We start from the raw sequence: 5,408 nt of genomic DNA, 5'->3' as shown, positions 1-5,408 counted from the left end.
CAAACATTTTTTAAATGAATACAAAAGCAAATATATTATGAATCCATGAAAGGTAAATGAGAGCTAGAGTTTTATAAATACAGAATTACATTGATAACTTCCATCCCAAACATTATAATATATATATATAGGCTCTGTATATATTTCTTGAGCAAGAAGTACACAAATTTTATTTGTTGATACACAAAATGTATAGTACTAATGGTGTCAAATATTAAATCTCACCTTACTAACTGTAGCTGGATTCGTTTTTATTGCACATTCTTGCTTTAAATCTGCTCCTGTCTCATTGTTGTCCTAGAGACAGAAAAATACAAAACGAATATTATAATTAGATCATTTAGATAATCTAAAAAATAATAAAGCATAATATTTATCATAGCACAATTTAAATAATTGGTGTTTTTATTACTATAGAATTCTAAATGTACACTAAGTATTACATAAATATAGTGCTAAATTGTTTGCATGACCATTATTTACAACTTGAAATACTGATATATAAATTTATCGTTTGAACTAAAATACTGTTGACCAGGGGCGTAGCTAGGAATTTTCCATCATTTGGGGGCTTGACCTTCATTTTTGCATAATATTTAAGGTAAAAACACTTATTTGGGGGTCCCCCTCAAGTGATGGCCTGGGGGGATTTTCAGATTATTAACTCCCCACCCAGCCTATCCACGCCACTGCTGTTGGCAATTTTTTTTTTATTTATAAAGTAAATTTTTGAATTGTTTAAATTACCTGTCCGTCAAAAATTGAATCTATATCGATATTTTCAAATTCTTCAAATAGAGTAGGTGTATATGCATAATTATGATCAACAAGCCATTCTGGCACATCATTAGAACTGGTTGCCATTTATATGCACCTTAATAACTGAAACAGTAAAAGCAATTTTTGTACATATATCAAATTGGTAGACTAGGCCTACACCGGTATCAGACATGAAGTGTTGCCAGGAAAAATATCAGTGGATAAAGCACACAAAGTGATATGAATAATATCTTAAATAAGGCAAAACAAATATTCAAATTTATTCAGCCTGGAATCGAACTTAGATTTACATGTATTGATTAAGCATTAATTCAAGAGTATGCAGGTTTTCAACAGTGCACCCTAAAGGCAGCATGGAACAACCTTTTCATAGACACCCCACTGGTATACAAATCAGATTGGACCATTTAGCGCTCTGAGCATTCTATTAAAATAAAAGTTGTTCTGACTATTCAAAACAATCCCCTATAACAAATAATTAATACAGATTTTTTGGGCATGCCGGTATAAATTGACACATTCTAAAATGATTAAAAATGTCATGTATGTATAATTAATGGAATGGAGTAGGCAGTAGCAATAGTCTACTTTAAAACATCATAGACATAATCATGGCATCTATTATTAGTATATATTAAATATATATTCGAGAGCTCCTTCAAGGAGTGCCATATCGACATTCACATCTGGGAAGCACTAGCTCTCGATCGCTCATCATGACGCGAAGCTGTGAGTCTCGGAGTCTCAATATTGGAAGCAAGAAGAGTGGCTAGGGCGAAAGAGCGCCGAACCAACAAGAAGCTGAGAAAAGAAGCAGGCCTATCTGCAACTGACCAACCCTACCCATGCCACGTATGAGGCCGGCTTTTTAATGCGATTATTGGACTCTGCAGTCATCTTCAGGTACATAGGATTTGAGAAATGTGCTCATTTCAATCACGAAGGAGGAGCTATATATATATTTAAATATATTATCATATTTCTAAATAGTGTATATTATATGTTTAGATCTGAACTAGATTCTAGAAATCTAAAACTAGATATAGCCTACATTATTTAGTAAACTAGACCAATTTATTAGTCACCAATTTGTGGATAGATGTTGCCGGTAGCCTACTATTAATGAATCTAGATCTATATATCTCGATTTCAGTAGATCAGATAGATCAAATACAATATACAAGATATAGTCCTATATCTAGATTATAGATTAATGAACGATTACAATTCTTATTAGTAGCCTCCCCCCCCCCTTTTCATATATAGTTACTATTATTACTAGATCTAGATAGTGATGTAAAAGTGAAGTAGATAGATTATAGGCCTACTATTTTAGATGATCAATAGATCTAGACTATATAAGTGAATAGATCTATAAATATTCATATTGATCTCATGTATGGTCTAGATTTAGAGAAAATAGAGTGGATCTTATGACTATAGATCTATGAGTTATGTTTACTTTAATCTTGAAAAAGATCTAGACAAAAGTCTAGGTGTTGTGGATCTAGATCTAGATACCGGTATAGAGATCTGTAGATAGGCTTATGTTTCGGTTTTTAAAAAACGCGCATTCGAAACTTAAAATCCGGTACCTAGATTTAAGTATAAATATACCCATATTGGTAGGTCCGCGTTAATCATTTATTAGATCTATTAAAGCATGTCTATATAAAAGATATTATTATTTAAAAAATATATTATTATATAAAAGATATAGTTATGAATATTTACTAAAATAATTAAACTAATGAATTTTTTACTTTTGCCAATTAACATTCTGGCTGTCAAAAAGGATGACTCTCCAATACTGTGAAAAGACGATAACTGCATGAGTTGGTTTGGAATTGTAATTTGTAAGACTAACTTTAAAAAAAATCCTTCAAGAGAATAAACGAAAAAAGGGTTGTCAGAAGAAAAGCTGGCTGGACTACGCAAATAATGGACCAGCCTCTCTCTCTTGATATCTTGTTAAGAACATTGGTGACCGGGAAAAGTGGAGGATTTGGTTACGCGGGACAGATAATAATGATTTGATGTACATAAAAAAAATCCAGATTTTGTGTAAAATACCCAAATGTGAAAGTACTGAAAACAGCTATTTTAATGGGGTGGCCTTAAAAAAATAACTTTTGTGACGATCCCTTATTCAGGAAAATTTTATAAATCACAAAACATTGTGAGAAAATGGATGAAGTTTTTATAGATCTAATAAAATAAAGCGTAGGAAAGTTTTACTCTCATTGAAGGTCAGTCCAAGTGACTGGAGGAGTAAATTTCTTCTTTTGCATCCTCCATATTGCACCATGCGCGAAAAAAGATGCGCGACGGCACTCCCCTAGTAAAAACTAGGAGCTGTTGTTCCATTAGTATAGTTCCATGGTTAGAGTGGTTCTTACTACTTTAAAATATACCAATGTATAAAACTAAGATCAGAAATGACGATAAACTAAAGAAGCACAATAGTCAATAATTTTATTAATTATCATCTCCGAATCCGGTTACAAATTTGTATTTGAAATTGATATAATGATAGAGAACTAGGAGTTAACCAAACAACATTGAACATAATTAAAAAGAAGTAAGTTGATGTTTATTAATATATCACGTTAGCCTACGTATCACACGACAGTAGGGTCTATAATATTGTTATAACTCTGCCATGCGCACCGCCATCTAAGCTAGAAGGTACGCACTGTAATGAACTAGACTGAGAAGGATGTCAACATTAGGAAGACAGGAGAACGATTTCCGCTCAAGTTGAGAGCCGAAGTGAAAAGATTGTGCCTAAGAAAGATGTTGTTTTGTGTACCTGTGATGTCGTGTAAATAAACATGTGTGTGCCTCCTTGAAATGCCTCACTTAAGTTATTACAAAAAAAAATAGTAATAATAATATTATAAAGTGTTTTCTTTAACCTATGTGATTTAAAAACTAGAATATAGCAATTACTAAGACATTAATACTTGGCTACTGTGGACTTTATCTGTCTCTGTCTCTCTCCTGTACGGATCCTGGAGTCCAAAGTCATAGTCTGCTCAGTAGCCTACTAGTGTGATACCGATATTTACTTGTGTCGCAGGCAGTGTTTGCGCCGAATAGATCTACCGTCTCTGGCCGTCACATAAATTAAATTTAACATAACACTAATAGTTCAATATTTAAACCACATACTTACATATCAGGACTACTTTCAAATGTATCTTATAATAAATAGATATTAATTAATAATATCGTTTTATCCCATGCTTTTAAGAATGAGCCCTTATAATATTGTCTCTAATTCAGTCAAAAAAAAGCACAAGCACTTGATTTTCAACATTAAATCGATCCAACACCAATCCGTGTTTATGCCATCTCCTATTTAACTCGAGCCGTTCTGTCTTTATGGTCCCTTAATATGTCTAATTCATACTCTAATTTTGCTATCACCCAGGCTGCTATCACATTTGATTACTTGTTATGCTCCAATCAAGAGTTATAACACACATGCCAGTCTGCACAGCTTTTCAGACGCTCTTAAAAGAACTGGATATCGCTTTAGTAAATCGTCTAAACGTTTATTTACAGGGAAAATGGTCGTCGAGACTTCTATTCAAAGAGTCTCTATTCTGCCTTCCCTTAAATCCGGCCCTGCTGCGATAATTTACAATCAAAGCAAAAGATCCTGCCTGCTAACTCTTGTCTGAATAGATCCGACGTGAACATTACCTATATGATTTTATAGTTTTAGACTAAACAAAGAGACAGCAACATTATGTGATTCTCTTCACCCTCATACCTAGGATGGACGCACAAGAAGAGACTTGAATAATAAATAGCACGGCCTAGAATTAATCATGTTTTTAGAAGCACACATAGGCCTAACTGAAATTGAGTTACATGCCAAAATTTCGTATGACAAAGTAGCGCTGACATAATGCTGTCTTTAAAATAGCGCCGACAAACGACTGTATTTCATATCAAGTATGTCTTGATCTAAAAATCATATTTATCTAAAGGCAGCAGAGGTTTGAATTCTGAGTTTTCCTTCTCCCTCGGGCAGGAGGAACTGGATAGCTGTAGGTGGCAACCAACCTTTTGTCCTACACGATAAGCTCCTAAACGTTATCGCCGACAGCACCTCGAGGGTGGGATGGGGGTGGGGGCGCGTGACAGCGGGTTGATTGGTCATGAGGCCATAGAGTAAAAATTGGCAAATCACTAACTCAGATTTGATTTCAGAATAAAAAAGAAATAAAGTACATTCTATAACCAACATTTTAGACATATGTATATCTAGGTTGTATAAAAGACATAAAACTGAATCATTTATTTCGAAAAAAAAAATGCTGCACAGATTTAAAAAACTGGTTGTTGAGTGTCTCGCTAATTACACACAAGTCCTGGGTTCGTTTCCCATACTAAACAATTTTTATCAATAATAAATTAAATATAGATGTTAAATGTTTTCTGGGAGGTTCAGCAAGTGCCGATTTAAATTATTCCGAAATCGAATTCCGGCAGTGGTTGATTTAGAAACCAATACGATGCCAATGCCGACACATTCTCATCGTATGACCTCAAAACCATCCATTCGTAGTTTAATTGTTTTTTTTTTCTTTTCCTGCCGTGGTTGATTTTGAAAC

General features: G+C 33.8%; 1 long non-coding RNA gene across 1 annotated transcript; it reads right to left on the bottom strand.

Annotated features, from left to right (window-relative positions):
- Positions 1–247: 247 nt before the first annotated feature.
- LOC129924604 (uncharacterized) lies at positions 248–2,318 on the bottom strand. Its single transcript, XR_008776605.1, has 3 exons — positions 2,243–2,318; positions 748–882; positions 248–297 (listed from the first exon to the last, which is right to left on the bottom strand). It is a non-coding gene; the product is annotated as an uncharacterized LOC129924604 (long non-coding RNA).
- Positions 2,319–5,408: the final 3,090 nt, after the last annotated feature.

This window comes from Biomphalaria glabrata, chromosome 2, assembly GCF_947242115.1.
Source record: "Biomphalaria glabrata chromosome 2, xgBioGlab47.1, whole genome shotgun sequence".
Classification (NCBI taxonomy): Eukaryota; Metazoa; Mollusca; class Gastropoda; family Planorbidae; genus Biomphalaria; species Biomphalaria glabrata.
Note: the sequence above shows the minus strand (reverse complement) of the source record. Positions and strands in the feature narration are given on the sequence as shown.